The 16,249-nt window shown below is 35.5% G+C and overlaps 1 protein-coding gene across 1 annotated transcript in view; it reads left to right on the top strand.

Moving 5' to 3' along the window:
• The first annotated feature begins 5,924 nt into the window (after positions 1-5,924).
• trim3a (tripartite motif containing 3a) overlaps positions 5,925-16,249 on the top strand; it is a 53,641-nt gene continuing 43,316 nt past the window's right edge. Inside the window, exon 1 of the mRNA XM_056474444.1 lies at positions 5,925-6,099. The gene's annotated coding sequence lies outside the window, so the exon portion shown is untranslated. The remainder of the gene's footprint in view (positions 6,100-16,249) is intronic.

Raw genomic sequence — 16,249 nt, 5'->3', positions numbered from 1 at the left:
TGTAATTTGTGATTTTCAGTGCTCCAGAAATGAAAAAAGACCTTTATTTGAGTCATTCCAGAGCATGTAAACCCATTCTAGATCCTCTAAGACACACAAAGATGGTTAAAGGTGCTGATGTCAGTGATTTGCATTATTTCACCGTTTCAAACGGTTTCTTTTCAAGATCTGAGGTAAACTGTCTGCACTGCTTTTAGTAGTATGGCAACAAATGCCGTGGAAAATGGCATTCAAGCTCACATTGTTAGCATTTAACACTGAATAAAGCACATGAGGTGTACCTGAGGTGATCACAGTTTGTCCTGTTGTTCAGCTGCAAGAAATAGAAACAATTTTTAATATATCAATTCGAGGTGTTGGTTAGAACATATTCCCTTTATCGCGTGTTGTTGCTTTAATTTAGAACACGACTTAAGTCAGACTCACTCCTCAATCTGGCAACCTGCCTACGATTGTTTTGATCCAGGAATGTAATACCTAGTTCAACCACTGGGTGCCAAACTTACATACTGCACCTTAAGTGTCATTTTTGCATTTTCAGGCATGATATATTTCTCTAAATTTTGTGTTATGCAGTTTACAACATCTCCTGTTCAACTTGATGCCGTTATTGTCTGCTAAGCTTCAAGGGTAATGAGGAATGATGAGACGCTAAGGGGGGCTTATCCTTGATAAAGACGTGAATTAGGGAGGGTAGATAACATCATCATAGGCTCTGCTTTAGGTGGTCTAGACAGCCGGAGACCCAGTGGGGGTGGTGTTTTGGGGGAAGGGGGTGTTTGAGTGAGTGGATCATCATCAGTGTCAAAGAACTGAGAATAAAGGGTCAACGCTGATTGAATGTCAACATGATATGATTATAGCCCAGTTGATTTTAAAGATGGCGTATTGGCTAGTGTTTGAAAAGGTTTTCAGAACGTGGGATTCAAGCTGCTGCATATATGTCTCAGTTCATTTCCGATGCTTACCAGGAATTGTTAAGAGATATATTTAAATTTGTGGAATATATTATAATAAACTGTTTTTAATATATTTAATAACAGAAATGCTGGATTTTATTTCAGTATGAAGTCAGTACTGTATTGTCTAACACTTACAGTTTGTATTTTATTCTTATGTTGTATATTGTTGTATTTTCTGTTCTACAAAACAATTATTCTTGTTCTTACATATTATTGCTCTTTTGCTTATTTTGAATTGTTAATTGTGTCTAGTCATTCTCTAGTATCATGTCTTTATTTCAAAACTTCTCTTACTAGAAAAATTGTCATATATATATATATATATATATATATATATATATATATATATATATATATATATATATATATATATATATATATATATATATATATATATATATATATATATATATATATAAACTTTATTAGGTACACCTGTCCAACTGCTTGTAACGCAAATTTTTAATCAGCCAATTACATGACAGCAACTCAATGCATTTAGGCATGTATACATGGTCAAGACGATCTGCTGCAGTTCAAACCAAGCATCAGAATGGAGAAGAAAGGTGATTTAAGTGACTTTGAACGTGGTATGGTTGTTGGTGCCAGACTGGCTGGTCTAAGTATTTTCTTGTGAGATTTTCATGTACAACCATCTCTGGGGTTTAAAGAGAATGGACCGAAAAAGAGAAAACATGCAGAGAGTGTTAGTTCTGTGGGCGCAAATACCTTGTTGATACCAGAGGAAAATGGCCAGACTGGTCAAAATAACCACAACAAGTTAGACAGGTGTACCTAATAAAGTGAGTGTATATACAGTGCTCAGCATAAATGAGAACCCCCCATTTAGAAAATGAATGTTTTTATCCATTTTTCAGTGAATATGGTCATATATATATATATATATTGGTGTATTTGAACAAAACAGATTTATTAAACAGATTAAACATCTAAAATACAATAATAAACATATTTATTAAAATAATATTTTAGTCTCCAAACATATTTTTATTGCAGAAAAACTATTGCAAACTACAAAATGTCAACACAATTTTTGCTTCTCTTGATTTTTCCACTTTTTAAAAATTTGTTTTTATTATTTTTTCCATAACATAAATTTGGGTGTACTAGTTTTTGGACCGTTATCGTTAGTTATTTTATTAGAATAGCTCCTGATTTGCCTTCAGTACTGACTAATCTAATGTACATGCTCAAATACAATTTTGTAAAGCTTCCTACAGAAAAAAATAATTTAAATGAGAGATTTGTGAGGGATGTACTCATATATGCTGAACACAGTATATATTTAAGTGCTGATTTATTATAGTTTTTTTTTTTTTGCATGTTTGTCACGTTAATGTCACAGATCATCAAAGTCTAAGATAACACAACATATCATGCAGTTTTGAAATTTATTATTAAGGGAAAACAACATCCAAAAGGACATAGCCCTGGTGTGAAAAAGTTTTTGCCCCCTGCTAAAACGAGAAGGGTATAAACGGAGGTTGGAGCCAGCTCCAAATGGGTGGCACTTGAGCTCCAAGTGGGCTGAACAAACCTGGAGTTTTTATTTATTTAAAGTCTTGTACATGACATGGAGTCCAATATTGTGCTTTATGAATGTCTTTATCTACCCCAACCCTAAACCCAACCTCACAGTAACCTGATGTGTTTTATTACTCCACCTAAACCCAAGGCTACTTGTGGCGCAAGTCCCTCCCTCTAGGAGGTCACCAAACCTTCTTGTGGTGTAATCTCTCCCACTTGGACCAACTTGGTTAAAACATAATGTAACTCTGGTTTATCACAGGGTGACACGGTGGCACAGTGGGTAGCGACATCGCCTCACAGCAAGAAGGTTACTGGTTTGAGCCTCGGCTGGGATCTGAAACATTAAAGTGTGATAAACAGAAAAAAATGTAAAAAACAAAACATGGGGTATAAATAATTTTGGGCTTGACTGTATATATGCGTATGTATATTAAAGTAAAAATCATTCAATATTTATGTATTATAGACATGCACAATAATAAAAAAATATTATGCTCATATTCATCAGCAAATTTTTGGGGGGGCAGAGCACACCATATGATGCAGATGATGAGTGAATGTGTAATAATGTTCAGTCTATGTCTGCTAACGTGGCTCTGGAGACAGTCTGCCTTTGCCATCTGGCTGCCTCAGGCTGGATGCAGTCACCATAGCAACAAGCACCTTCATAATGAAAGCCTTTCTCCCCCACCCACTGTAAACAAAGCCCAACCCCTGGACTGTGCAGACTCCTGACACCACCCTGCACCGCCTTACATTCACTCATATCATCAAAGAGACTCCTTCTTCTTATATTTTTGGCAGAATTCTGAATTGAAACAAGATGACCTGTTATCCCTTAGGGTGTATACTAATATGGCTCCTCCCCTTGGGAATGTATTATGGTTTTAAATATGACTAAAATAATCTAATTTTTTATAAATTTATCGCATCCCCGAATAAGATTCAATTAGTTTTTTAGTCTGTCTCGAAATGCATTGCTGTGATTGGAGTGCATCACAGTGGCCAAACGTTCCTGGAAGAATTGCTTTTTAATGAATCAAATGAGGCGGTTTATCTGTGGCGACCCCTAATAAGGGAGCAAGTTGAAAAAAGAGAGTGAATCAAATGAGTCTTTCAAGTAAACGATTCATTGGGGTTCATTTACAGCTACCAAATCCCATTTTTTTCTACCAATGGGCTCCATGCACAACTAGTGTTCTTCAGCCAACAATAAACTTCTGGTAAAAGATTAATGTGACTCTTAAATTTTTTAAGGTTCCTTTTACAGCATCGAAATCGTAATGTAATTAAAATACAATCAGTTAAATAAACGTAAACATTTATTTAGTTGTTCAAGCTTAAAACAAGATGATAGACCACGTAAACTCTAGCGCCTTCAATGCAGAAACTCCATTGAAAACACTGGGGTGAAACAATTTTTAATATTTTAAAGAGATGGTGTAAAAAAAATGTAATTTAATGCATTGCTTCTTGTCTTTATTGAGACCCACTTTATATCGTATATCTATAAGGCAGTGAAGATCACTTATTTTTAAAGAAAACAGATCAGACTTAAACTTGGCGATTTTGTAATGAAAAGAGTTCACTGGAAGCCGTCGAGCTGGCTGTCTGCAAATTAAAAATCTGAGTGCATATACCCCTTTGCTCCATCTTTTTCATAGAAGGAAAAAATATTGTCTTTCCAGAACGTGTAGCCCATCAGTTGTAAGACAAATAATAAATAAATAAATAAATAAATAAATAAATAAATATATATCCAGCTGTTAGAGTGTTTTTTATTTTGAGTGTTTACGGTTTTTTAAGGTATATGCTAACAATTTCTGCATTAATTTCATCCCTTACAAAAAACTAACCATGGTTTTTATACAAATAAATCAAACCACAGTAACAATGGTGTTTAGTTAAACCATGGTAACCACAAGGTTTTGTAAATAGACCATTTCAACGTGGTCATGTCATTGGCCCATGAACATTTCCTGCTTGTTAACAACCTATTTCATAACTGTAACAAGAGGAAATTTGAAAAGAGCTATCATAACATTATTTATCAATATGTGACTCTTTTTGGATTCTTGGAAGCTATAGAAATTAAATATGTAAAACAGGACATATGTTGGGAGCTTTGATTTTGCTTAGATCCCTCAAAATGGTCTATAGACCTAACAAACGTTACTATTTGTGGGAAAAGCATGTCTTATTTTTAAGCCTTACCTTTTACATGTTCAGACAAGCAATTTTTATTTTAATCTCTGTTTTTACAAACTGCTTGTGTGAATTGATAACACATACTTGTCGACACATGATGGCAAATTAAACTGTATCCTTCAGAAATGTCGTGAATAACTCAATTAACGAATATGAGAACATCTTTTAGTAAACATTTTATCTTATTTTATCTTTATTTTTTATCACACTGTAAAACCCAAAAGGTTAAGGTAACGCAAACCATTTGAGGACCGATTGCAACCGATTTCAACAAACCATTTAAGTTAAAAAACTAATCCTAATGAGTACTGTGAGATTAATCCATTTGAATAAATAAAGCAATCTAAGGACAGTAAAACCCAAAAAATGAAGAGAACTCAAACCATCGGAGTACTGTAAAACCCAATATGTTAAGTCAACTCAAACCATTTGAGAAAACCGATAGCAACAAACCATTTGAGTTTAAAAAAACTAATCTTTTTGAGTACTGTGAACTACACTCATTTCATTTGATAAAGTTGGGTTTCACAGTGTAAAACTTGCTCAAGAATACAGGTGTGAAGAACAACTGATGAACAAAGATCCAGGAATAAGGAATAATGCCAAACAACATATCAGTAGCGAGTACAACCAATTCTTGATTTCTGTTTCAAAATGAGAAAAAGGACCTTGCATTTGTGAATGAAATACTTTGCTGGCAAGATTATTAAGTTGCAAAGAAAATAAACATTGCTATTGCTTCTCATAGGTAAAAAGTCAAAATTATTTAAAGCGAAGCTCAAACTCATCATATATGAAATGAACAATAAACTGGCCGATATCTTGGCAACGTTTCCTTGTATGAATACAATGCCAAAAAATATGCACAACAGTTTCTGATTGTGAGTCACAAAAGGTACAGCTCGTTACTCATTTTGAACCTTGACACAATAAAGTTTTTAACAGGATAATATTCATGGAGAAGCTTAATTGAGATGTCTTTAACCTTATGTACAAAAGGATAATTGTTAGAGAGTTAGAAAAGATTCGAGTCATATGGATGAACCCCACTGCCAGTGAATCACCCCTATTCAGATCAGCCTGTAAGATTTTAAATAATTACATATTCTAAAATCCTAACCCTTATAGGATGTTTTAGCTCCTCCCAATCCACTACTGGCCAATGAGCAAACGTCTTTGCATTCGCATACGCCCACAATCTCAGTTCACTGTCCCCTCCTTGCCGACTCTCCCATTCGGAGAAAAGCACTGCAGTTTTTTAATGAAAACAAAAAACAAAAAACCGTAAAACCGGGACTATTTATCGGACGTTGACAATGAAGAACGCTTTCTCCCGTTATATATGCTGACTCTTCTCTAAACCCGGCCCACATTTCACGTGAGTGCACTTGTTTCTTACCGTCGCCTCTTCCCAAATTAGACACATTTTGTCATTGCGGTGAATGCGCTGATACATATGTTGAATAATTCATTGACATTTGTACTGGAAACACGCATCTTTATGGCCTGACGGCTGAAATCAGCCAGGTTTTTTTGTAAATGTTACCATCGACTGTTACGGGGCTTCAGTGTCCACCATCAGAGGATGTGAGGAAGTCTTAAAATATCTGCAGGATGTCGATTCCCCTTTATGTCATGGGGCTGTGCTTTAGGTCAACGTGTTTGACAGTAACTGTGACTGTTTTCATCTTCCATTGTTTCACTTTGCATGCAGGATGAATGTTATCGCATGACGTATTATTTGCACTTTTTATAGCTTTTTATTTTAGGTTATGGCCACTCCTGCTGTCTCTATATAGTTTTATATGTATTGTGTTTATATACTGTATATACTACCCCTCTCCCCTTATATATAAGTACACCCCTCAAAAATCTATCTTTTAAATTTATATTTTTAATAGGAAGCTATATAATATTATATTTGTTCATATACATTAGATTAGTCAGTACCAAATCTGGAGTTTATCTAACAAAATAACTTACGAAAATAACAGCCAAACAACTAGTACACCCAAATGTAAATGTTACAGAAAAATATTACATACAAATTTAAAAAAGAGGAAAAATCAAGAGAAGCAAACACATTGAAAAATGTAGTTGAAATTTTGTAGGTGGTAATTTATTTTTGCAATATTTTGCTTGAATTTAATTGTATTCACTCAAATTTTTTATATGTTTGGGGACTAAAATTTATTTATTTTAATAAATATATCTGTTTAATAAATCTGTTTTGTTTAAATGCACTAAAATACATTGCCCATATTCACTGAGAACTGGATACAAATATTCATTTTCAAAATGTGGTGTACTCAATTATGCTGAGCACTATATATATATATATATATATATATATATATATATATATATATATATATATATATATATATATATATATATACAAACTATATAATATATATTATTTGGTGTGTCTGTATAGTTTTATGGTTTTGTGATAATATATGGTGATGGATCATCTACATTATATATTAAGAATATTTTTTTTATGGACAACATAAATTTAAGTGGTTCATAACATTAAAACTGATGTTTGTTTTTAATAAAAAAAATCACTGTTTCACAGTATTGTAATCACTTCTTTAAAATAATTTTTTTCCCTTTTGAATACAATATAGAGAAACATTTAAAATATTTTGAAACTGTAAACATGTCAGGGTCGACGCAGTGGCGCAGTAGGTAGTGCTGTCGCCTCACAGCAAGAAATTGGCTGGGTCAGTTGACGTTTCTGTGTGGAGTTTGCATGTTCTCCCTGCGTTCGCGTGGGCTTCCTCCGGGTACTCTGGTTTCGTAAAATGTCATAACCATTTCAATATTAGTGTTATTACAATAATAATTACCTCCAGAACTGTCAAGAGCATCTGTGCTCCGCGTCTCAAGCCTTCCACCACACGTTCATTGTGTCATGGCATTTGTCTTCTGAGGCGCAAGTCATTTATTAAATGAAGAAAAGATTCACTCAGCTTCTCCTACTGCCACAAATTAAATTTTTACTGTTGATATTTGCCGCCAGTTTATCAGGAAGTGATGATTTTGTTCTCTTTGACTCATTGGATGAAACGCTGCTTTATTTGTACATCTTTTATGCGATATTCTGGTTTTGCACATTAATTTAATTAGCGTTTCTGGATGGAAACATAGCAGCTGTCTTCATTAGTTTAAAAAACACAGACTTTTTACATTTTAAAATGACATTTTTATATCTCTTTTCTGCTGGAGATACTGTTGTCCTAGAAACAACAACAACAACAAAAACGCAATAAAAAATCTTACATGTACCATAGAAACGGTATAACAGAAAGTTTTGGCAGTATTAAAACCTTGACTTGTCCAAATTGCAGTATACCTTGAAAATGGTTATCATCCCATGCCTATTTATCATATAAAAATTATGGTTTATTTATAATTATTGGCTTAATAATCATCTGACAACAAAGAAATAATGCATTTGACTATTTTAATAGTAATATTGTCATGGTGAAAGCACGGTGGCACAGTGGGTAGCACAATCGTCTCACTGCAAGAAGGTCGCTTGTTCGAGCCCCTGCTGTGTCAGTTGGCATTTCCGTGTGAAGTTTGCATGTTCTCCCTGTGTTCGAGTGGGCTAAATTGTCCATAGTGTATGTGTGTGAATGACTGTGTGTAGATGTTTCCCAGTGATGGGTTGCAGCTGGAAGGGCATCCGCAGTGTAAATGATAAATGATTATATCATGATCTCTAAGGCTAAATAATTGAATACACTTGTTGAAACATGTTTGCGTTAACTCAATTGATGTATTCTTTTAATCATGATTAATAGCAGAACATGTCCAGAAAACTACTTGACCCATCAATCTGTACAGATAATTACACTAATGAGTGAGTGCAAAACACAATGAAACAAATCTTTATTTCCACCCACTCCTATGAAGGACCACAAATGATGTTATCAAGTCCGTCTCAAAATGCTGAATATTTGTATAAATGCAGATTTTTCAAACTATGTTGTATACAACGTTTCTGTAGATGCAACCAGATTACAAATGACATTTTCATTCATTCATTAGTTTTCTTTTCGGCTTAGTCCCTTTATTAATCTGGGGTCACCACAGCTGAATGAACCGCCAAATTATCCAGCATATGTTTTACGCAGCGGATGCCCTTCCAGCCGCAACCCATCTCTGGGAAACATCCACACACACACACACACAATTATACACTACAGACAATTTAGCCTTCCGAGCACCTGGAGGAAACCCACACGTACGCAAGGAGAACATGCAAACTCCACACAGAAACGCCAACTGACCCAGCTGAGGCTCAAACCAGCGACCTTCTTGCTGTGAGGTAACAGCACTTCCTACTGCGTCGCCCCCCAAATGACATTTTGTTCAAATTAATGTACATTTCTCAACTGTTGTTAAGTTGATGTGTCATTTGCAATGCTTCATGTAATACTTTCCATTAAGTACACAGTCTACTACTTTAGACATTTTTACCCAGTTTTCATATGCTATTTTGCCTAAAATCAACATGTGTAATGTTGTCTTCTTGTTGCTGGTTTGGTTTATGGCTTAAATGCTTTTACTTAAACTATTCTTAAAATCCCTATGTGATAAATGAATGGGAGCATATTTCCAGAATCAACAACACAGAAAAAGTAATTGTATATTCATATTAATAAACTTCTCAAAAATAATTACGAAGCATTTAATCCAGCGTTTAATACACATTATCCACAGATGCTACAAAAAAATCAGTGCAGCATGACTGTACATCCAAATGTCTCTGCATCATTTGTGTTCCCTCAAAAGTCTCCCTTTAATGGCCTTTTTCAACCAATTTCCTCCATCATGCACTGCTGCTCATGCGTGACATACATTTCACTAGAGAAACAGACCAAATTTAAGCCATTCTCAGTGTTGCATGCATCAGTTCTTTTCTGTTGTTTTTTTAAGCTTGTCAAAGTGAGTAAATGACATTTTAAATATTTAATTTGATATGAAAGCAATGGAAGACATAATTGGAGTTGTTTTAAAAAGACAGGTTTGTTAATGAGCGAAGTGGTGTAATTATGCTGTGTTAATGCATGCTGTGTCTAAAATTATCCACCATTTAATGCAAACTACTGTACCTGAAAACAATTTACAGCTCATATATTTCTCATCTTTTCTAGATTTTAGTCTATATAAGCTCGAATCACACCAAGGAGGATGACTATAGCCATAACAATGAAGATATTGTTATAAAAGTAATTTCAAATATAAAACAGCAGCAAAGTTTACATTACAGCAAAAGCTATAGCAGCACAGATAAACTATATATTTCATTGGATTAACAAACGAAGCATTGACAGCCAATCAAAATCAGTTCAAGCACTTAAAGTGACAGATGACAAACTGCACTGTGAACTGATAGTAAACAACATGGTATTTTCCAGTGGAGATGAATGCTAATGATGCTTTTCCACTTTACATACACTCACCAGCCACATTATTAGGTACACCTTACTAGTACCGGGTTGGACCCCCTTTTGAAATCAGAGTCTTAATCCTTTTGGTCCAAATTATACCTAATAAAGTGGCCAGTGAGTTTAAAGGCTTAATATGGCCTGCTTTTGAGATTTCCACCGTGTACAGTATCTAGAACCTGGTATTTTTTTAGTACTACCTCAGGTGAGGTTCCATGACAGCTGTACCGTACTAAACCGATGTGAAAAAATGATGTGTAAACAGTGCAGATCATCAATTGGCCATAGAGAATCACATGATACCAAATCTGATAGATTAAAAAAGTAGTTTGCAGCATTTATTTTTAATTGATTTATTTTAAGTGATTAGTAGATGAGCTGCAGTTGTTCCTCTTGTTGGTACGTGAGGAGTGGATCTGGTGACCCGGAACGGCAGGGCAACTATATAAATATGTCTGTAGTCCTTTGAAGCAGTACAGTTGAAAAGCAAACCAAGCCAAAGTAAAGTGAGCTAAGTCCAACCAAAACATGGCTCACACTTGAAAAGTGTTTTAAAAGTTAGCATGCTAGTTGTTGTTCTTGGTGAGAATGGGGCTTCACAACACAATCTTCATATTATTTAAATGGATTTGAAGCACTTGATATAATAAATCCTTTCAAAAACAGCTTAATGGAAGGAAAGGGCACATGGAAATATTTCAAATCTTACTTAAAGGTGCAATAGGACATCTGGGAAAATGCTAACTATGGACTTTATATACACCTCACATTCTCACACACATTGCTGAGTCTTGTTCACTTGTAACCGTCTAGCCTTGCCGTGCCTTTTGATCCTTGCCAAGTTTATTGTTTATGCTATTTGCCACCTGCACTGACCTCTTTGCCTGTGACCACGACTAAGTCTTTGCATTACCCTCAAGATACCATTTGCTCCTGTTATAACCATTGCCTGCCGGACTAAGTTGTAAATAAACTGCATTTGGACCCTCACCTCCCTTGTTACAAATAGTTGGATAACCATCATGTAGAAGTGCATAAACCTAACCAAAAGCCTAAATTTAACATAAACAGTAAACTTATCCCTTAATGCATTTCTTTGTGGAGTTTGCATGTTCTCCCTGTGTTCGCTTGGGTTTCCTCAGGGTGTTCCGGTTTCCCCCACAGTCCAAAGACATGCGCTATTGATGAATTGGGTAAGCTAAATTGTCCATAGTGTATGGGTGTTTCCCAGTGATGGGTTGCGGCTGGAAGGTGCATCCGCTGTATAAAAAACATATGCTGGGATAAGTTGGTGGTTCATTCCGCTGTGGCGACACCTGATTAATAAAGGGACTAAGCCGAAAGGAAAATAAATGAAAGGATGAATGTTGTTCCAGGATCAACATAGGTGTTAATCCAGGAACATGTCTGTCTTGGTGAAATCAAGTTGGCGTTTGGTAATTTTCAATCGAAGTCTGACCATTTCTTCTCTGTTGACATCAGTTTGATGGCTCTATCCACCATATTCTTAACTACACCCCTCTTACCATTAGTTTCTATGGGGGAATAATGCACCAAAAAAGCCCCGCCCCAACTCAATACTCCCATTTCAGTTGAAAGTACATCAACATACTGAAATAATAGTCTTATCTTCTGCTTCACATGAACTATAAGGTGTTGAGTTACAAATTCTGATTCCAATTTAAACCATGGATACCATGGAAACCATGGAGAACAGAGACACCAGAAACCCACTAAAAATATGCTTGTTTTACATTCTCTTTTGCTACAAAGTATGATTCTTTTCAAACAAAGTAGGAACCGCAGTCTTGAGAATGTTTCACCAGCAGCCCGTCTGCTCTATAGCAGCTGTTGCCTGCTTTGGCACGGTAAATGCTCAGCTGTTTCCTTCACAGTGTCTTCATCTGTTGGAGAAGAGGGATGAAAGTATAATCCTTACTTCAACATTTTTAAATTATGCAATCGAACCGCATAATCACAGACATGTACAAATGCTTTACTGCAGTGCTGTGAGTCTGCTTCGAGTAGGATGTTAATGCATATTCTTTGACCTTTTGTTTTTTGCTTTAAAAATGCTGCTGATTTTTTAGCTCAGATATTGAGATACACTGTATCTAGATTTATTCACTACTGGTGATGATTACTGGTGTTGATGGCAAGAAATCAGCCATGGTTGATTGTGCATAAAATCCAACCAGAAAAAAGCAAGTCAGCATTCTGTCCTGTCATGTTTAGGGTTTGGTGTTGGCCTTGTGCGTGCTGGACAGATGCTGTCAGATTGATGTTAAGTAAAGCAGACATACGAGACTGACAGCCGCCCGTTGCAGGTGAATCATTGTGTAGGAATCGTATCTTCGTGTGAATGACAGTTTATTCTGCAGTCCTGCAATCGGGTTGACAGGGGGCTGGGCGGTGCCTGGTGGTCTGGAATATTTTGACCTTGCAGTAATGTGCAGTTTGTGTATCTCTCTTTGTGTGTGTGTGTGTGTGTGTGTGTGCGCGTGTGTGTGTGTGTGTGTGTGTGTGTGTGTGTGTGTGTGTGTGTGTGTGTGTGTGTGTGTAGATTTCAACTTGTTACGCACAAGTGCACTCATGCATCACAATGAATCCAATCTTGCTGACTAGATTTGTCTTGGTGGTGGGAGATTGATTTTATTGGGTATGTCTCTCTCTGTTCTTTCTTAATTTTTCTCCTTTTCTTTTGCCCTGTGTTGTCAGAGTAATAATACATTTAAGACTTTATTTTTGTAGGCATTAAGAATGTGTTTTTAGATTGACCGTAGAGCTACACAAAAAAATCTGATCTTGCAAAATGTTATTTTTCTGCGATTATATATTGTGATATACATACAGTTTCACCCAATAGTTTGAATATTTCAATTTAAATGTTATTTTTTCTGGAGAGTCAAATAGTATTTAGAGACAGAAATTGAATAATCACAATGCAAAAAAATGCTTTTCTTATTTGGAGTTTTTGTCTCAATTCATAAATTCAATTTAAATCCAGTAGAATATTTAGTTTTTAACTTTTAGAAGTAATAAGTCAAAATTACATTAAACTTGAAACAAGTCAAATAATCTGCCAATGGGTTAAGTAAAATAATCTATGTTTTCGCTTTGACATTTTGATTTTTGGTCTAGAAATAAGATAAGAATTCTCAAATATAATTCCGGTTCGGGCGGTGCGGTGGCACAGTGGGTAGTGCTGTCACCATACAGTAAAAAAGTTGCTGGTTTGAGCCTAAGCTGGGTCTGTTGGAATTTCTGTGTGGAGTTTGCATGCTCAAGGGTGTTCCCGTTTCCCCCACAAGTCCAAAGACATGCGCTATAGGTGAATTGGGTAAGCTAAATTGTCCTTAGTGTATGTGTGTGAATGAGAGTGTATGGGTATATCCCAGGTATAGGTTGCAGCTGGAAGGGCATCCGCTGCATAAAACATATGCTGGATAAGTTGGCGGTGCATTTCGCTGTGGCAATCCCTAATTAATAAAGGGACTAAGCCAAAAAGAGAATGAATGAATGAATGAATGAATGAATGAATTCAGACTCAATATTGCATATTCTGCGATGTGACTATTGCGAATGTGCACTAGGGTTAGGTTGATAGACGGTGCCATCGTCCATCGCGGCGATGGCCGATAGACATCACGATGCTAAACCAGTATAACGATCCTCCACCCCGCCCCCATCGCAGCAGCAACCTGCTTGTGAAAAATACATTCGCCCCGTTTACACTAATATGTCTTGGCCTTTTAGAACAAAAACAATCCACATCCACACTGGCGTTTCTGAAAAGCCCTCCTTCACTCTGTCAAGCTGCAGAGAGCAGTGCACATCAAACTGTTTATCAAGGATGTACTGCTGGATGGCGTCTCACTACAGTTGTTGAACTTGTTATTTAATTCATCTTGTCTCTAACTAATGACTCTTCATTCTTTTGAATCTATCCAGTAACGTGTCACACTGTCAGTACACTGCTTCAGTCTTTCGCTTTCACGCTTGTACTTAGTAATTTTAGCGCCAAAACTTCAGATACTGTTGGTTGGTTCCTGTTGGTTGTGCACCTTTTTACCAACCATGTTTGTCGACGCCATTATAACGACAGATCAATCTGCCTATTCATGCCAGAGTCCCATGGAAAAAGTGATTGACAGGTGGTAATTTGTGTGTAATTTATCTTTATTTATTTTGATTTGGTTATGGGTAAAACAAAGACTGCCGGTCAGCTTGGAACGGTTAGCTACAAATAATTAATTCACATCGCCTAACCCAAATGTGCACATTGTGATTTCGATGCTAAAATGATATATTGTGCAGCCCTAATTGACAGTATTAATCAAACTGATTTACCTTTAAATTGAATTTCTGTTTTAGTCAGTATAAGAGCTAAATAATCATATTAAATTATGTTTAATGGATGGTTGATGTATTTTCATGTTTGTTTGGACCTCACTTACTGGGGCGGTAACCTTCCAGAAGATACACTTTTGTATTTTAATGGTCCATATTAATACCTTAAACGTACATGTTAGTTACCTTTAGTATACTTTTTCAATATACCTTTAAGGTACTGGTATGGACCCTTAATGTACAAAGGTATACCTTTTCAAAGGCCAGTGATGCTTTTGCTTGCATAATTTCAACATAAAATATATTCAGCTGTAAAGTGTGATTCATAAAAATGCTGTTTAGAGTTGTAAATATATAAGCACTAATAATATATTATTATTATTATTATTATTATTATTATTAATAATATTATTAATATATTAAGCACTAATAAGCAAATGATTTAATTTCATCATATTTAATACATTGTGCAATATCCTCATTTTACAGCTAATCAATTTAGTTGAAAGGTGTGAATTTAGTTATAGCAAAAATTATATCACATTTAATGAAGCGTGCAGTATCCTTTCACAAATGTCCCATTTAGCAGGAAAGTGTAAAAACCCATATTTAGAAATTTTAATAAATACGTTTCCTATTTAATCGATCATTCAACAAACTGTTACAAATATCCAATTTAGTTAATTGAGAAGTGTAATTAAGAGTAAAACTAATGACAACACAAATATACATAAAACCATGACATTGATAGATACAAAATGTATAAAGATATATAATTAATGGATTCAATTGTGTATATTTAGATAAGAAGAATTTAGAAAAGAAAAATCTGACCAATATTTTAGTACCATTTTGTGACGGTGGGTTACAGCAAACACAGTTAGTGTCTAGATGACCACAAGATACTTCTGATGGATACACTGTAAAAAAAAAATGTTGGGTTCTATACAATTGATTTGTGTTGGGACAACCTGAAGGAATTAATTTAGCTTAGTTGTTTTACAAGTGGATTGAACATAAAACAGTTAAGTTGTCCAATAAAAACTAAGAATTGTGTTGCTTCAGTTGATTTTAAATAAGCAGTTTGAACAGACAGCAAACATCAGTTTAGAAGGACAAACTCATAGCGTGACTTGTGACAACTGTTGTAAAGAATGTGGCATAACCTACTGAAGTTGCCTCTTATGCCATTTAGCATACAAAAGACTAATGACTTCATTTTCATCATTATGCCTGTCAAAATGAGACAGATGAGGCAGTAATGAGACAGTATGGTGTTGACGATTCATTGGGTAAGTGATATGGAGTAACTGATAGAAATGAATGGACAGATTCATCCATCTGGTTTTAAAGATGCAGGAATCTGTGTGGCACAGCAGACAAGGCTTTCACTGAGCACAACGGGAGCCAAGTATCTACTGATGGATTTGGCATCTGGGCTTCCACAGCTGTCAGCCATGTATTATCAGGATCAGATGTTTTAAAACACTCATATATGATGAGATCCATTCTCGGTTGTTTACGAATAAAGATCAAGGGTGATGTTATCAAGCTCCACTGATCCACCATTGGCTATTGGTTCTTATGATGGTAGAACCAAGAGTTCTGCACGCTATCATGTGCTGATGATAATTGCATTCACTTTCTTTCTTCAAATAATGATTTTGCAATTGTGCTGTCTGTCTGAAGTTTTGCTTATTAGTCATTTTTAGT

Source organism: Danio aesculapii, chromosome 15 (genome assembly GCF_903798145.1).
Source record: "Danio aesculapii chromosome 15, fDanAes4.1, whole genome shotgun sequence".
Taxonomy (NCBI): Eukaryota; Metazoa; Chordata; class Actinopteri; order Cypriniformes; family Danionidae; genus Danio; species Danio aesculapii.
Note: the sequence above shows the minus strand (reverse complement) of the source record. Positions and strands in the feature narration are given on the sequence as shown.